Source organism: Zalophus californianus, chromosome 4, assembly GCF_009762305.2.
Source record: "Zalophus californianus isolate mZalCal1 chromosome 4, mZalCal1.pri.v2, whole genome shotgun sequence".
NCBI classification, from domain to species: Eukaryota; Metazoa; Chordata; class Mammalia; order Carnivora; family Otariidae; genus Zalophus; species Zalophus californianus.
The window spans coordinates 125,709,763-125,728,864 of record NC_045598.1 but is presented as its reverse complement, the minus strand read 5'-3'; the positions used below and the strand labels follow the sequence as shown (position 1 = coordinate 125,728,864).

General features: G+C 40.6%; 1 protein-coding gene and 1 pseudogene across 1 annotated transcript in view; both read left to right on the top strand.

Moving 5' to 3' along the window:
- The first annotated feature begins 6,328 nt into the window (after window positions 1-6,328).
- LOC113925826 lies at window positions 6,329-7,075 on the top strand (annotated as a pseudogene).
- Window positions 7,076-7,825: 750 nt separating this feature from the next.
- PDE7A (phosphodiesterase 7A) overlaps window positions 7,826-19,102 on the top strand; it is a 210,742-nt gene continuing 199,465 nt past the window's right edge. The window contains exon 1 of the mRNA XM_027604877.2: window positions 7,826-7,885. The gene's annotated coding sequence lies outside the window, so the exon portion shown is untranslated. The remainder of the gene's footprint in view (window positions 7,886-19,102) is intronic.

Genomic DNA, 19,102 nt, shown 5'->3' with positions numbered 1-19,102 from the left:
TGAAGCTCACACACCACCCAGAAAGATATGTGATGTCTTTACAGGTGCATGTTGGCTTCATGACCCATTTTTAATGGGGCACATGCTCATCCAGAAATGGTTGTGGTTGGCCCAGAGCCAGTCAAATTATCTTGTTCCAGCGTTCCATGTGATATGTGCTACACACAGATAAACTGACTACCAAGGCAAAGCAGAGCAGTCTGGAAGCATGATTCACCCCAAGGCTAACAGCAGTAGAGCAAATTATCCCCCAGGACTTGGCTAGCAGGGTAATCTCCTTCCTGAGATCTCACACTATAGTTTTGTTTGTTGGTTAAGTTGCTTGGCCAGGTGGTGATGATAATGTTCTTTGGGGTTTTGTCTTTCCTTCCTTTTCTCTTAGCATGAAGATCATTTATTTACCAAGTAGTGGGGGTAGGAAACTCATCTGAAAGTGGAAGATAGAGGTGTGGGGATGGGCTGAAGGACTGGGCTTTCTGAGAGGACAACAGAGTTGGCTTACTTTGTACAGAGGTCATTGGGCTTCTTAGTGAGAAGAAGGGTACTGCATCTTGCTTACGAAGCCTGAAGAAGGAAGGACCAGGACTTCTGGAGAACACTTGAGCGGAGGGCCCTCTGCCCTCTTATTTCCCTACCACACACTCCCCTGGGGACCTTATTCATTCCCATGACTTTACATGCCCTCTGTATGTTGACAACCTCCAAGTCCCTGCCTCCAGATCAGACCTGCTGCTTCCAGGAGCCTCAGTTCTCATCCTGTACCATTCTCCCTCTTGCTCATTACCCATCAACTGCCCTGATTTTCTTTCCTTTTCTTTAACATACTGACCTCCAGGGAATTTGCATATGCTGTTTTTTTCTGGCTGTAACACTCTCCCTTCAACTGCTTGCATGATCACTGCTCTCTCTCTCAGTCGTACTTCATGCCACCTCCTCAGAAAGGCCTTTCCTGAATGGTCACCCCCCCCCGCCATTATTCCGTCTTGGCCTCTTGCTCATTTCATTCAAAGTACTTTTCACAGTTTGTAATAATGTCTTAATTCAATGATTTTGTTTGTTTGAACTGCTACCACCTAGTCTGTGCCTTACATATAGAAGGTAGTCAATATATTTTACTGTTATTGTTTGTTCCATCTGTCTTACACCTGAATTCCACCAGCATAGTTGCCTAAGAGTCACTTGGTTGTCCAGAGTGTGTCTGTCCAGTAGACTGGGGGATATGGCTGCTGTAAGGGTCACCAAGCAAATATCCAGAAATTGTGCTGGACTGAAGGAGTTAACATGTCAGACAAAACTGCCCCATTACATAAGTGGGAATATTTTCCAGTCTGTGGTTTAAGACCTCACCCATCAGCAATTCACTCATCATGTGTAAGCGGAGAAATCCCCTGCATGTGCTTTAGATCTTGCTCAATGCACATCCAATCACTGCATGAGGACTCTCTTCTGAGAACACAGCAGGCTATACCTAAATTCTGGAGGTCTACAGGAAGCTTGGTAAGGTAGGCAAAACGTTCCAAGGGTGTCCTTTGTTGCTGGTTGGGGACACACTGGTACAGCCTGAGTCAGAGTAAATAGCTCTCCTTCACAGTAATTAGACTTCACGAGTGTCTAGGTCCCATGCATCAGGTTGGAAAGAATTGATAAGACCCACCTTCATAGAGAGGCAATTTGAAGGAAGAGGATCCAAAGCATCAAGGGGAGCTGAAGAAACATGGCCTAGGGCAGGTGAGAGTATGTGCAAAGTGAAGTAAAACCGTTATTAGGAAGAGAGGCCCACTCAACAAAGAGTTAGGAGGGACCAGAATATGAGTCAAGTAGAAATGATAAACGAGAACCAACTTTGGAAGGCACAGGTGGTCAGGCTGGGAAGTTCCTCCTAGAGCTGATCCCACATCCCAGGGCAGTAGACCTGCTTTTGTACCTCCAACCTGGTAAGGTGCCAGAAATTCCACCTGCTCTGCTCTACTTAAGAACTGTGTGCCTGAATGGCCATAAAATTCCCCTGTAGTTTTAAGAATTTAAAGAGTTGCATCAGATGCTGGCAAGGCACTCAGACAGAAACATAGGTCAGGAGGGAAAGCGGGGAGGCAAGATGTGACAAGACAGAGTGTACTGTGGAATGGCTACTTGAGTACCAGGTGCGGAGTGTCTGCCCCCAGGGCCAGTAACTTAATCCTTGTCTTTACCAAATGACTCATTTAAGTTCATCCGACAGCACTGTAGTGGAAAGGTATGGAGATCACAAGTTTCTAGGGAGCTCTGCTTTTATCTCATGTTGGGTACCCCAGGTGTTTATATTAATGCCCAGGAGCTTGGGCATTTATAAAGAAAAAAACTATATTTGTCTGTACACCTCAGTTACAGGGACCAAAAGGCAAAAATGCAATTTATTCCCTCAAAAAACTTTAAGGTTTAAGGGTAGAAAACCTCAGGCATGAATGAATTCGGCTCGAACCTCCTCATCAAAAGCCAGCCTCCCTTTCCCTTTCCCTTGGATCTGGCTTCATTCTCAGACTGACTCCATGTCCAAGCTTACTTCATTTCTCTTCTTAAGAGAAAAAAAAAAAAGAGCTTTTATTCCTCAGTAATTCCAACAAAGTTCTCAAGACCAGCTCTGTTTGGACTAACTTAGTCATATGGCCATCTCCAAACTAATCATTATGACTAAGGGTATGGAATACACTGGTTGGCCAAGACCTGGTCAGTATAGGAAGGAAGTTTAGTTTTATGTGAATCACATGACTAAGGGTAGGAGACGAGTAATTTCCCCCCCAAAATTAAAATATTATTAACTATAGTAGAAGGAGGAACAAAGGCTGGAAAAAGAAACACAAGGTAACAGGGACTGGGATAAAAAAGGGTGGGAGCACATGGAGCCAAAATAGAGATGCAAGCAGGAGAGTCATGACATTGAGCTGAGTGAAATTGGAATGTAAATGGAATGCAAGGGGCAAGGAGAGGACCCAAAGTACAATATGCAGAAGGGTTGGTAACTGAGGTTATTAAGGGCATGGATCTATGAGTAAGGCTTCGCTGGGATTCACCAGAAAACAGAGCCTAAGGCAACACTTAATTGCTACTGCTTCATTGGGCGATGCAATCCCCAGGCAGCAAAAGTGAGGGAGAAAGGAAGTGACGCTAGGAGTAAACACAAGAGTTGTCACTCCTTTGAGAAGAGGCACAGAGAGCCTCTTCTATAAAGGGAACATCTCCTGTCTACTGTACTAGAACACCATACCTCAGAACAGTCCATTGTAGGGAGAGAGACGGAGAAGTTTATCTGCCATTGAAGTCTGCCCCACCAAGTGAACTCCCCCAAATTTCTGTGTTGTTGCCTGGCCCACTCAGTCTGTGAAGCCAGATTTTTCTAAGCTGTGGCATGGTATTTCGTCCATGTGCATGTGAGGAGGTCATGGGAGGTGGCACAGATTCTGGACATTGGCCTCAGGCTGTAGAACAGTATAGACTGTAGAACTCAGGCAAGGAGCTGACAGCTGCAGAAACAGCTGAAGAAAAGCAAGTGGCAGAGGGCCCAGGAGCTGTGTGAGGCCAAGAGAATGTGAGGGGGCACATAAAATGGTTCATATTTTCAATTAGGAATTTTTTTTTTTAACAGCTACTAGCTCTGTGCTTGGCACATTGTAGGTCCTCGATAAATGTAGATAAATGAGGAACCGAATGAGTGCAAGACATTATGTTCGGTGCTTGGGATATAATAGCAAGGAAAGCATAGATTTCAGGCAGATAAATTCATTTAAAAAGGTCAGGGATCAATTTGTTCATTTTGAAGGGAGCTCAGCTGGGTTGAGGGCAGGCTAGAGTTTTTAAAGATGTAGTCCTCGCTTGGGTTCCAAGCTGTAATCATTGAAACATTTCCACATAACAGAATTTGGGGAATTGCCTGAAGGTCTCCATATTATATATGTATATCATATATATATATATATATATATATATTTTTTTTTTAAATTTTCTATTACTATCTTTTGATATCTTAAAAAAACCATTCTAGCGGTGGTGGGGCGGCGGGGCGGGGGGTGGGGGGGGTGGGGGCGGAGATTGCTCTTCCCTGACCTAGACAATTCTTAGAGAGGGCCTGGAGTATGTCCTTCATATGCAAACTAACCAATCTAGAGTCAGACCTCATCTATTTAGCCTGGCCCCTCAGGAGACAATATTCCTTTGTCTTTCTCATCCCAGGGCCAGGTATCATGATGGTAACTAAGGGCCATCCTTGTAGCCCAAAGCCCATGAAAAATATTCAAGCTAGCCAATCCTAAACTGTTTACCCTGTTTTGCCTTACCTTTGTTGGGGAAACCCCAACAAAGATTCTGGCCTAAACCTCTTTTGCTCCTATCTTCTGCCTTTCACCACGCTGGTATAATAAACTATTGTTTCCTATGTTTCCTCTTGTGGCTGCACCTGACGGACCATCTTAGAAAAGAATATAAAACAAACACCTACTTATGTGCAAGGCATTATATAATAAATACATATGTTGTATCTATACATATAACATATGTATCCATGTGGATATATACATACAAAGTATATATTGTTCTGATATTGCAGATGGCATATCACTCATAATCTTTTGAGATGTAATTAAAATGTTTAACGACAACCACTCCTGTAATAAACTATGACTAACAATCATGTAACATTTACATGGCCCAAATCCTGTCCTGAGAGCTTTGCCAATGTTACCTCACTTAATTTTCACAACTGTTTTATGAGCTAGTTAGTGCATAGCCCACCAGGAGATCTTCTTAGGCTCAATCAAATGCTCAGACCAAGTGACCATGAGCCACCAGCCTATTCAGGAGGATATAGGAGATGAACCAAAGCTTACCAGCCACTTCAGACATTTCTCTCTTCAGTGGCAATTCTTGAAGTAGATCAATAGCTCTGGGGCAGAAAAAGACTCACATGGGGTGAGTGCAGGATCCACCTGGCTCAGAAGCTTCATTCTCCACAATTTTCAGAAAAATCGAATGGAAAGTACAGAGTGTTCCCATATACCCCCTCATCCCTCTATCCATACACAGTCTCCCTTATTATTAAAATCTTATATTAGTGTGGTACAGTTGTACTTGATGAGCCACGGTCAATACCTTATTATTAACTTAAGTCCATAACTTATACTAGGGTTTACTCTTGGTTTTGTACATTCTGTGGATTTTGACAGAGGCATAATGTCACATATCCACCTTCACAGTGTCGTACAGAATAGTTTCGCTGTCTTAAAAACTCCATGTACTCCACCTATTCATTCTCCCTCCCTCCTCCAGACCCCTAACAACCACTAATCTTTTTACTTTCTCCGAAGATTTGCCTTTTCTAGAATGTCATATAGTTGACATTCAGTATGTAGCCTTTCAATCTGGCTTCCTTCACTTAGCAATATGCCTTTAACATCCCGCCATGTCCTTTCCCAGTTTGTTAGCTCAATCCTTTTTATTTCTGAATAATACTCCAGAGTATGGATGTGGCACAGTTTGTTTATCCATTCACCTATCGAAGGACATCTTGGTTGCTTCCAAGTTTCGGCAATTTTGAATAAAGCTGCTCTAAGCACTCATGCGTAGATTTTCATATGGACATAAGTTTTCAATTCATCTGGGTAAATACCAAACAGCACAATTGCTGGGTCATACATTAATATCTCCTGTAGGATGTTGATGTTATAGCTACAAGGATCCTGCAAGGTATAAACCTAGTTTTAAGGCTCACCATACTCAGGGAAGCCCAAAGCCTAATGTCCCCATCGGTAGTTATCATTCTTTTCTAATTCCTCCCAGTCCAGATGCAATGCACCACTCAGGGCTCATTTTTACCATAAACAACAATGTCTGGTAACATAGTTGGCATTTCTACTTTTTCCAGGTCACTAGGAGGACAGAGCTGGATAGTCAACTAATGGCTAAGTCTCACAGAGGAGTAATAGGCTCGTTAGACCCTTGGCTCACAGAGAGCTACTTTCATTTCCTCCATTTTTCAAATGAAGAAACTGAGGCACAAAGCGTCAAATAACTTACTCAGTATCACAAAGCTGGTAAAAAGTTGAGTTAAGGATCAGACCCAGGCATGTGGCTCCAGAATCTTTCCTCATAAATGCTACATTAGGAACTAGAGAGCAAGCGTAGGCCCGTGCAGGGCTGTTGCTCAGCAGGCCCGGCCTTGCTTTGGGCCCCGAGCCTCCCAGCTGGGGACTGTACACCTGCACCTGTCGGGCTGCTGCCTGCTCTCCTGGCTCGGCTGCAGTCCCAGCTGCAGCGTGCTGTCTGGCTGCCTGGGCGGTCCATGGGCGCAGCGAGGGCCACGATGACAAATTACAGCGAGGAGCCACGCAACGAGCTGGAGGCTCTGGAGTCCATCTACCCCAACTCCTTCACAGTATTATCAGAAAAGTCCACCCAGTTTCACCATTACTGTGACATCTGAGGCTGGAGAAAATGATGAAACTGTCCAGACTACCCTCAAGTTTACATACAGTGAAAAATACCCAGACGAAACTCCTCTTTATGAAATATTCTCCCAGGAAAATCTAGAAGATAATGATGTCTCCGACATTTTTAAAACTATTAGCATTATAGGCAGAAGAAAACCTTGGTATGGTGATGATCTTTACTTTAGTGACAGCTGTGCAAGAAAAACTAAAAAAAATAGTAGATCAAATAAAAACTAGAAGAGAAGAAGAAAAGAAAAAGAAAAAGAGGCAGAGGAAGCTGAAAAGCATTCATGGCACTCCTGTTACCACTGAAAATTTCTTAAGTTGGAAGGCCAAGTTTGATGCAGAACCCTTGGAAATCAAAAAGAAACGAATGAAAGAAGAAGTACAAGCTGGGAAAAATAAATTAAGTGGGAAACAGCTCTTTGAAACAAATCATAATTCTTGACACATCTGATATCCAGTTTTTGGAAGATGCTGGAAACAACGTAGAGGTAGATGAATCTCTGTTCCAAGAAATGGATGACTTGGATGAGGAGGAGGATCCAGACAATAATCCTGCCGACCCAGCGAATGATCTGACTGACGAATGGACTATCCCCATCTGCAGAGAGGTGTGACTGCCACAGCGTGCGTGGCTGTGCCGACGTGTTGATTTTTCTTTCTTTTTTTCTAAGAAAAAATAATTTCCAGGGGACTATTCTTCTGCTGGCTTTCATCACTGAACTTAATAAACTAACCCTAAAGTTTCAAATATACAAAATAAATAAAAAAATAAATGCTACATGATACCGCCTCAAGCATTATTTGCTTTTTTTTTTTTTTAATAAACAGAGGTAATGTTTGTGTAAATAAGTCATGAGTTATTATTTCTGGAGTATTAGATTATAAGCCTGTGACCACCAAACTTCAGCAATGCTGATTTTATCTAAGGGCCTCTCTATTTCTGGACTCTGGGGGAAATTTTTTCAAAGCCTCTAATTTCCAAGGGGTGTGGGGAAGTCCCCAGGATTTCTGGGGACTCTCATCAACTTAAGGCCTCCAGCTCTTCTCTGACTCAGGCCCCTGCCCCAGAGCTTACCGTCTCAACTTTATTTACCACAAAAACCATGATGCAGAACTTGGCCATTTTATTGGTTTTCAGAAGAAATCCAATCACCTCAAGCTTTTTGTGATTTTGTAAAATTTCCTGAGTACGCAGGAGATCACTGAGAAGAGTCACCTTGCTTGGTTCACGGTATTCCACCCAACATGGCATTTATTGTTCTCCTTTTCTGTCTCTCCTTTCTCCCCCTGCCCCACCCCAAATGCAAATAAATTTCTCTTTTTGTCTCTCTTCCTCCTCAGAAGACTTCAAACCATCTGCACCTATACCCTGCAGGGAAGTAGTCACTCTTTACAGGTTTCTCAAGGCTTTATCCGTAAGAAAGGTGAGTCTCCCCCAAGGGGAACCTGTGTACATTTGTCATATGATATTTTTTCCATCTCATTACATTGTGATAGAATTACCTGACCAGCAGCCTGTTCTAATAGGCCTTCAGTGACTACATTTGATAATAGTAACAGAATGACTAAAACGTCACCAGAAATGTGTCACTAAAGATCTTTCAGCCTATTACATCCTCTTTTTTTTTCTACTTTTAACTTTCCATTCACTATAGCCAACCAAATAGGAGAGACAGCGGTAGCAATTTCTTATTTCTCATGTAGCTGGGATTGTACTTTTCTCATAAACCTCAAGCTCTACAACCCAGGAACCATTATATCCAGTTGCTCTACTCTGTGTCATCAAATGTCCGTAAGTTTTAACTTGAAAAGGGCTCTATTTATAATGCCTGTCTTTGCTAATGATTAGCCAAAGTTGTGGTTGGCAAATTAACAACAAATTGAAACATTTCATCTCTCACTCTTGAACTAGTATTTTCAGATTTGTCAGGTGATGTAATTTAGGTCAGAGCTATCAATTGAGATATTATATTCACTAGGTTTTAGTTCACTTCAACTCTGCAAATCTTTTGGGAATGCCTGCTATTTGCAAGGCACCATGCCAGATGATGGGAGAGATATGAAGAGGAGTATAGCACTGGAAGGAAGCCTAGTAGGACAGATAAGACATGAACCTAGTAAATGCAACATAAGGTAGAATATAGCTGCCAAAAGAAAAAGTTACAAATATCGTGCTATGAGATTTAAGAGGAAAAATCTATCACATCCAGTTGGAAAGACTGGGAGATGGCATTAGAGTTGGTCCCTGACAGCTAAGTATAAGTTTGAGAGTTCAGGATGATGGGGAGAGTATTCAAGATGAGAGGCCCACAGAAGCAAGAGTAGGGAAGTGAGAAAGTAAGGGGTAGAATCAGAGATCAGCAAAGTGCTCGTTTGGCAGGAGCACAAGACATTGAGAGAGAGGGACGCCTGGGTGGCTTAGTCGCTTGAGCATCTGCCTTCGGCTCGGGTCATGATCCCAAGGTCCTGGGGTGGAGTCTTGCTCAGTGGGGAGCCTGCCTCCCCCTGCTTGTGCTCTCTCTCTCTCTCTGACAAATAAATAAATGAAATCTTAAAAAAAAAAAAAAAAAAAGGATTCTGTCACTTAAAAAAAAGACATTGAGAGAGGACTCTGGGTGAAAAAGCTGGAAAGGTATGACATTTGAAAACACTGGAAGTCTGCCTTAAAATAGTAAAAATAATTGAGGGTGGAAAGCCTTCCAGTCTTGAAGTTATAAGCAGTTTCACCTCTGGGATAGACACTGGAATTTACCTTTGGGGCCAAACTGCTAAATCAGGTTTTGTAAACATCACTTCAATGGGCCTTTTAATTGTGTAGGAATAAGGGCAAGTAAGTACTCACTGTTTTTCTAAAAGAAGGCCAAAACGCGATGAAGTAACCCAAATGCAAATGCTTTGAACAGTCTATTTAGTAATGTAAATTGGGTGTATCTTAAGCTCAATTATGCTCCTGCAGAGTTATAATTTTTTCCTCAATCTAGATTTAGAATTTCTTATGTCTGAAAATTGCTGGTTGGTCTTGGGAGATGTGATGATTGATTCTTGCCCAAGCATTTGTTTACAGGAGATCAGGAATGAAAACCTGGCTGTAGTAGGGGTGTGAAGAACCATTCTTCTCTTCACTGCATGCTGAAGGAAAGGCTATAAAGGAATTGTATTTGGCTTGTGGTAATTCTTCCAGGCTGCATTCTTGGTGGCCCACATGTGGTGTAATATAAAATTAGACAGTCTAACTTTAGTAAATGTGGTCTGGGAGGACTGGATCTGCTGAGCCATGGAGCCTGATTAATACTCAAAAGTAAGGTTCCCAGGTAAGGGAATGGATGTCTTCAGTATCTCTCATCCTGGGAAGTAAATCTTCCCATCCTAAATCAGGAAATGAGGACATTGAGGATAATGGTTTACTCTCTCCAGGCCTTGGTACCCTGCTGGTTCCGAACTCCCTACCATTGACAGTATGGGAGCATTTGTGATCGAGTGAACTGACCCTTTCATATGGAGGTGGGAACCACTTTATTTAAAGACTCTGAGGTCATGTGTTAGCCTGTGGGCTCTAAGAGTAACAACTTTTAGTAGCAGTTTGACATCATTCTCTGTGTTATGTTTGTGTTACCCTCAAACATTGAATGAAGTTCTGTTGAAAAGCTACAGCCCGGCCTCAGGTGTGCTGTGAGGAATTAAGGAACAACCATTCAGAGTTTGGAGTGAGAGGCCATGGGGCTGCAGTGCCCTTTTTCAGAGGCCTGAGTGGATCTGAGTGGTGGCTGTCAACAGAGAGAGAGCTGGGCCTTCTCTTGAAGTGTGTAGGAGCAGAAGCGGCAGCCATGTGAAGGGCAGTTAAATCAGCCAGACAGACAGAACTGGAAGGACCGGCTCCAGATCACACATGAGGCAGTGCCCTGGGGAACTCTGAAAAATAACCTGGGGAAATAATGAGAGAAACCCAACTGAAGGACCTTCCGCAAACAACTAGCCTATACTCAAGAGTGTGAATTTCATAAAGGGCACAGAGAAGCTGAGAAACCATTCTAGAGAAAAGGAGACAAGAAACATGACAACCAAAGAAATGTGTAATCCTGGATTGACTCCTGGATCAGAGAAATAAATGCCATAGAAGACATTTAATTATTGGGAAAATTGGTGAAATTTGAAGTGGGATGTATGTTGGATAACAATAATATATCATGGTTAGATTTCCTGAATTTGATTAGTGAATTGTGCTTATGTAAGAGAATGTTCTTGTCCTTAGGAGGTGTTTAGGGATTTAGGAGATATGATCGGGTACATAGAAGTGAAAGGTCATGATACCTGCAACTTATTCTCAAGTAAATGAACCAAAAAATTTAATAGTAGTAATGTGTGTGTGTGTGTGTGCACATCTGTATATGTGTATGGATATAGAAAGGGAGAGAGAGAAAAAGCCAATATCGCACTGAAGAGCAATAATTTCATGAGTGAGGACTCAATGCAAAATAATTTATTATCAAAAGTGTGACTTTATTTAGATGTATCAAATAGTAATTCTTAGTAAAGCCTGGACATACAGGTGACTTCATTTGGTAATCATATCTTGGTAAGGCTTGAGATATCATATCATCATATGTTTATAACACTTGGTGCTACATTCATAAGAACTTTAATAAACATGCATACCACATAATAATGTATCCCTTTTCCTTTTGGTGATTTAGAGATAGAGCTTTCTAATTGCTTCATTTTATGTTATAATGCAGAACAGGTATGCTGATTGGCATGCCTGGTTTACTTGGTACCCTGAAAACATACCAATTTAATTCATTTTTGCATCTTGAGCATCTAATAATGTTCTAATAATGGTGCTTAATGAATGAATTAACTAAATGAACTGAAAAGCCATATAAATAGCACTTAAAGGAGGCAATGAACTTTATGAGGTATACAACATGGACAAAAAGGACAAACCTTCCTGATGAGGTCACCACCACACTTAGTTACTAACTAGTCAGATAAAAAGAAGTAAACAAACGCAGTGTTAGTAGCTTTTCACAAGGCGCCCAGCAAAGTCTCCCATACCACTCCATGAGGTGTTTGGGAAAGCGGCACAGCTAGGTGGATTTGCATGTGGTTGATGGCTCTTACCAAAGAGTGATATAAACCTGAAGAGAAGCATATAGGGCCATTGTTCTGCCCTTCTGGTTCAAAATTTTATGAACAAATTTAAAAAGACCTTTGATGGTAGTCTGACAAAATATGACTTCTCATTAAAAGAGATAAGTAATATGTTTCATGATGGATTCAGGACCCAAAAGGAGCTTTCTCCACAGACAAGAAAAACAGGTCGAGGATCCTTAAATTTTTTGCCTGTGTGTAATCTTCAAAATAGTCATGATTGTTGTAGACTACATGATCTGATTCATAGAAAAAACAATAAAGCTTAAGTATTCTAGTACAGACTAAAAGCAAGGAAAATGTTAAGCTACCCATCTAACAGTGTATTAGAGATGTTTTCCTTCTACAGAGAGATTGTGCTGTAAATTGTACAGTATGTCCCTATGTTATACTAAACATGCATGTGATATAGTAAGAATGTACCTCAATTTCTGGATGTCCCAGTTTTATTTTTATCATTTTGGTAAATAGCTGAAACTACCTTTTGGTGACAAAATATAAGCTTTATCTCTGAATTTTTTGATAAGCTTTTAAATTATACACAGATTTTTGCATTCAAAATTACAAGTATTTCCCCTGAAACAGTTGATTACCCAAACTTTCCCTTTAGTGTTTAATTAAAATGGACATGGATGTTTGAATAGCATTGTGCCTTAAAAATTTATTTGGCTTCTGTTCTCATGGAGACTTATAAGTTATGTTGAGTTGAAAATATATGTTGTCTCAGGTGTTGTGTGCAACTGATGAATTGTTGAACACTATTATCTGAAACTAATGATGTACTATGTGATGGCTAATTGAATTTAAATTTTAAAAAAAGAAAACATATGTTGTCTCAATGAAGAATATAGCATTTACTTCAGTGGAGCAGATACCTCTACAATCTTTCTACTGTTAGAATCTCAATAACAACCTTTATAGATATGAAAAAGCCAAGTGAATCTATACAATAATCTATGCATAAACAATCTAAGGAAACATACTTTTAGAATACAGTAGTCCATCCTTACATTGGGTTTAACCTTGCAAAGGGAAAGTAACTGCTGAGGCAGCATCCCAGGGCCTCTTGGTTCAAAGCCAGTAGGGATCAGCTTTTATGTGCTCGCATGAAACTTGTACTGGGTGGAATAGCGTCACCCCAAAATTCATGTCTTTCCCAGAATCTCAGAATGTGGCCTTATCTGGAAAAAGTATCTTAACAGATATAATTAATTAAGATGAGGTCATACTGGGGCGCCTGGGTGGCTCAGTCAGTTAAGTGTCTGCCTTCGTCTCAGGTCATGATCCCAGGGTCCTGGGATCAAGTTCAGCATCGGGATCCTTACTCGGTGGGGAGTCTGCTTCTCCCTCTGCCTGCTGCTCCCGCTGCTTGTGATCTCTCTCTCTGTCAAATAAATAAATAAAATCTTAAAAAAAAAAAAGATGAGGACATAGTGCAGTAGGGATGGCTCTAAATCCAATCTAACTGATGTCCTTATAAGAAAAGGAGCAGAGAGGGGCACCTGGGTGGCTCAGTCCATTAGACTTCCAACTCTTGGTTTCTGCTCTGTTGGTGATCTCAGGGTGATGAGGCTCTGCACCCAGCACGGAGTCTGCTTGACATTCTCTCTCCCTCTCCCTCTGTTCCTCCCCCCTACTCATGCTCTCTCTCTCTAAAATAAATAAATAAAATCTTTAAAAAAGAAAAAAGAAAAGGAGAAGAGCCACGGACATGCACACAGGGGGAAGATGATGTGAAGACAGAGATATCCAAGGAGAAAACCATGTGATGATGGAGGCAGAGGTTGCAGCGATGCATCTACAAGCCAAGGAATGCCAAGGATTGCCAGCAATATCAGAGGCTAGGTGTGGAAGAGATTCTCTCCTAAAGCTCCAGAGAGACCCTGGCCCTGCCAACACCTTAATCTCAGACTTCTAGCCTCCAGAACTGTGAGATACTAAATCTCTATTATCTGAAACCATCCACTTTGTGATACTCTGTTATGGCAGCCCTAGGAAACTAATAGAAAACCTGAGGTGCCTATGGAGAATGAATTTATCTTAGGGATTTGTGAAAAATGCAAATTCAAGGTGCCTCAAGGGTTTCAAAAAGTTCTGATGAGGCTTCACAGAACAACAGATAGTCTCCCAACTTGTCTCTCTTTGGCTGGTCTTACGCCACTATAGTCTCCACTCCCCTTGGCAGCCAGGGTGATATTTCTAAAGCCTAAATCTCATCCCTCATTCCTCTGCAAAAAGCACATCAACTGTTTGCCCCATTTCCCTCAAGATAAATCCCTAGTGTCTCAGTGTGGGGTCTTCCAGATCTGTCACATCTTATGTCACCTGGTGCCAACCGTCCAACCATCTATGTTTCCAAATACTCCTGTTCTTTCTCTCATCTGCCCTCTGTGCTTTTATCCCCTCTGCCTGGGGCACACTTCCTCCTTCTCTTTCCCTGGTGCGTCCCAATACCCTTTCTCCTGGCTAATGCTCCTCATTCCTGGCTTGGACATCTCTTCCTAGGAGGCCTTCTGCCCCACCCCCAAGTGATCTCTGTGCCTTCTATGCTTTGCCTAACATTGCTCATCCCTGTGTTGCACTTGCTTGTTTATTTGTGTAGCAAGCAGGAATTTTACTCTTCACTACTCAGGTGGAAAAAATGTCACATTCCATTATTTCTAAAATTAAAACTAAATGCGCTTCTTATTCTCGTTCTCTTGAATCATAAGAATTCAATCCATGGGCTTCCTCCCTCCCCCCACACTCCCATGAGATCACCCAAGAATTCTGAATTCATGCACTATCAGGAAACTGGTTCTGTAGCTACATGATGTGGCAGTTGCATGCTGACCTGTTGGGTACTGATCCTCTGGTAAACTCAGAGACTACCAACCCCCCGCCTCGCCCCCCGCAGCAACACTCTCCACAGCTGCAGGAGGACACAGAGCCTTCATAGCCACTTAAAGCCTCAGCATGGAATGACCAGTCTGGATCGCCTCCCCACCTTATATGCCCCACTCCGTCATATACAGCAACCCCTCAAACTCCTTACTTTTATTTACATCTCGGGAAACCTCTGCTCTTTCCTCCCCGCCCCCCGGCGCACGTGTACAGATAGGCATTCCTGTCCTTCCCACTTAAGTCTTTATTCCTTGCCCTGAGTCAAACCAGAATATCTCTCTTCAGTCCACTAGTAGCAGAAAAGGTGCATGCTAACCTGCTGGGTACTGATTCTCTGGCAAACTCAGGAACCACCCTTAATACCACGTGGCATAGAATGGGTATAAGGTGCTTAGACTTTATAAGTACAACATAGGGCTCTCCATCTAGGTAGAAATGGAAAAAGATCTTGATTCTCATTATTCCACATTCCCCAAAGCTGCAAAACAAGAGCAATACAAAAAATAAGATAAGGGGTTAATTTTCTGAAAACACTCAACCTATTATACAGTTTTTCTTCCCCACTAAGAGTAGAAGTTTCTTGAGAAGGAAAAATGCCATGTTCACCACAAAGTACTCACTCTGTAGTAGGTGTTTTAACCATTATACTGTACAGGTAGATAGCAAACTATCTTTAGAAAATGGGCAAACTTGCTAGTAATTAAATAGCATAGATTAGGGGTAAACAGCACAGAATTAGACCAATCTGGATTTGAACACATGCCCTGCTATTTATAAGCTTGTGATTTTAATGTATCCAAAGTATTTGACAACCAGAGTAGATCATTATTTTTAACATTCGCTCCTCTATACGACTGTTATTTTCAGTAATACTCATGAAATAATCAGTAAATGATCACTATTTTCTCAATTAATTCTTTAGTTTCAAAACAACTAACAATTTTACAAAGTAAATTTCAAAGCTAAAGGTACTCAAATTCATCCAAATATTTAATGAATGAACTAAAATTTATACTTACTAAACAAAAAGCTGATACCACACAATTGACATCTGTTTTATTAATTAAAATCTTAAAGAAAAAAAACCCTCCAAATTATTCATGTAGAATGACAGCATCACTAACTCAAGTTCTGTTCTTTGTCTTTACAATCATATACTATCATTGTTCATTTTAAATTTAGTATTTAAACTCAGGTATATGTAATAGTACAGGGGTTCAAGATATGAACTGCAGTCAAAGCAAGCTAAAACAAATTCAAACCATCAAAAACTTATTCTCTAAACAAATTAACTTCCGGGTAGAATCCAATGTTTGTGAAAGGAAAAGTAATATGTAAAATACTCTAATTTTGAGGCATATACTGTGTTATTAAAATCCAGTAATACCCACAATAGTTGCTTAAAACTTGGACCAAAAAATGTTTTTTCAGGAAGGAGTATTTTATCACTGCCATTATTTAGCATTGTTGGTACATAATGATTTAAACACACACACACCCATGGAACATGTTCATAGGAGCATATTCTTAATTGCCAAATAGTTGAAGTGACCCAAGCATCCACTGATGGATGAATGGATAAACAAAATGTGGTATATCCATACAATGAAATATTATTCAGCCTTTAAAAAAAGAAGGGAAATTCTGACATGTGCCACAACATGGATAAACCTTAAAGACATCATGTTAAGTGAAATAAGCCAGTCACAAAAGGAAAAACCCACTTCTCTGAGGGACTTAGAGTAGTCAAATCCATTGAGACAGAAAGTAGCATGGTGTTTGCCAGGGACTAGGGGTAGGTGGGAATGAGGGGTTATTGTTTAATGGGTTCAAATTTTCAATTTTGCAAGATGAAAAGAGTTCTGGAGATGGGTGGTGGTGATGGCTGTACAACAATGTGAATATACTTAATGCCACTGAGCTGTACATTTAGAAATGGTTAAGATAGTGAATTTATATCATGTATATTTTTACCACAAATTTTTAAAATGTTTCAAAAAAGCAAACAACGTAGTCTGACTTTTAGCTTGTTTTTTGGTAGGTTTTTTTTTTTTAAGATTTTATTTATTTTATTTAGGGAGAGAGCACCCAAGTGGGAGGAGGGGCAGAGGGTGAGGGAGAGAGAGACTCTTAAGTAGACTCAGTGTTGAGTGCAGAGCCCGACACAGGGCTCAATCTCACGACCCTGAAATCATGACCCAAACCAAAAAGAGGAGTCAGATGTCCAACTGAAAAAGCCCCTTAGCTAGTTTTATTATATTTAAATTATCTGCAGACAGTGCACCTCCTTACTACCAGAACTCAAGGCAGACCACATCCACCCCCAACCCTTGTTCTCCTGGACTTTGGGCAAGTTACTTAACTTCTTGGAGTCTGTTTCCTTATTCTCAACATGGAGATAGAGTTGTTGAAAGAATTTAATAACTTATCCTTGGCACATAGTAAATGCTTAGCAGTGCTATTTATATTAATATTTAAATGATATTTAGGTAACATGACATCAATTAAGCCAGGGAAGTGATAGAAATAATGTTGGCAGAACCAGAAACTGGCAGCATAATACACAGGTTCTTTTTTTAGGAGAGAAATCTGATAGTTTGTGACAAAGTGTGGTGTGCAGTTTTGACCTACTGCTTCACTCCAGTGAATAAATGTTCCTCTAAGGGTCCAGCCGCCCCCCCCACCTGCTCCTAGGGACCACCCAATCCCAAGCAAGCATGCTGCCCATCCTTGAAATGAATAGGAGTCAGCCTAGCAAATCAAGGTGCTCCCTTCAGCTAAACAGCACCTGTAGAGTAAACTGAAGCACCAGCCCAGTAACATTATCCACATTTTTTTGATCTACTTCTAGCTCTCCTAGCAAAGGTTGGGAAACTGGAAGTTAACATGGAGTAATAATAATGTTTAGTTATCATTAGGGCTTCCTCTCTTGTAAAGTTAAGTTATGATAATAATGTTTAGAATATTTTTCTGGGTGGAATTTATTCATTCTCTGAGGCAGCTTCTGCTTCTGCAGTATGAAGGAAGTTGTACTTGTTCCTTCAGAAACAGGATATCATTGACCACATCTGACATGACAACATGCAGAGGAAACTCAGTACCTTTGCTAAGTGTATGAGACCAGCTGCTGCAGCAAGAGTTAAAAAAAAAAAAATAGGATAGAATAAAAAAGCCACTGAAATGTACAGAGCACACACCATGCAAAAAAAAAAACCACTGTAGTGTTTTTAATTTTAAAATTAAGGACTAGAAACTTAATATCCTTAGAATTTTGTTGTTTTTATTAATTATGAAAAACATTTGTTCCCCATTCCAGCATAAGAGGCAAGCTATTTCACAAATAAGTTTTATTATAAATGACAACTACTGATGGGAATCTTGTGATCCAAAAGTAGTAATGTCACCAGAATCTAGTAGGAAAATTACTTTTTTCTAAAGAGTATATTTTAAAAAAAAAACTGAGCCTCATTTTTCAAAAGGGAGTAAAGACAAGTGATATAAAGAAATTATCTTCAGAATCTTATTTGACACACTACAAACAAGGATCCACAGTGAATCTAGGCAGAAGTTTTGAATTGAAGGACATTTCAAAAGGTTTCCATTTGCATGACAAGATGAGTTTTCAGCCCACCACCACCACCACCATCACCGTACATCTCTTTACCTGAATGTTGGTGTAGGAGTAGAAGGTGATGTTTTAAAGTGTAACTCAAGTTTGGAGAATAGACAGAAATTACATTAACCTTAGTCAAGCACAGGTTTCTTACTAACAAGAGGAGGAAAAGGAAGGAAGGAAGGAAGGAAGGAAGGAAGGAAAGAAGGAAGGAAAGAAAAGAGATAGAAGACAAATTAATTAATCAATTCATTAACTACAAGCATTCTTCCTTTTATTGAATTTCACTTTATTACACTTCCCAGATGTTGCATTTTTTACAAATTGAAGGTCTGTGGCAACCCTGCATGGAGCAAGTCTATCAGCACCATTTTTCCCAACAGCATGTTCTCACTTTGTGTCTCTGGGCCACATTTTGGTGATTCTCATAATATTTCAAACTTTTTCATTATTATATTTGTTATAGTGATTCGTGATCAGTGATCTTTGATATTACTGCCGTAACTGTTTTGGGGCACCACTCTTGTGCCCATATATGATGGTGAGAATAATTGATAAATGTTATGTGTGTTCTGAACCATGAAGAGGCGGTTCCCCTGTCTCTCTCTCTCCCTCTCCTCGGGCCTCCCTATTCCCTGAGACACAAAAATATTGAAAATAGGCCAGTTAGTAATCCTACAACGGTCTCTAAGTATTCAAATGAAAGAAAAATCCATCGATGCAGCAGACTTCATTGCTGTTATTTTAAGAAATCGCCACAGTTGCTCCAACCTTCATTCAATAACTATCACACTGATCAGTCACCAGCCATTGAGGCAAGACTCTCCACCAGCAAAAAAGAGTATGACTGGCTGAAAGCCTAGAGGATGGTTAGCATTTTTTAGCAATAAAGTATTTTTAATTGAGATATGTACATTGTTTTTTAGACATAATGCTGTAGCACACTAAATAGACTACAGTAAAGTATAAACATAACTTTTATATGCACTGGGAAGCC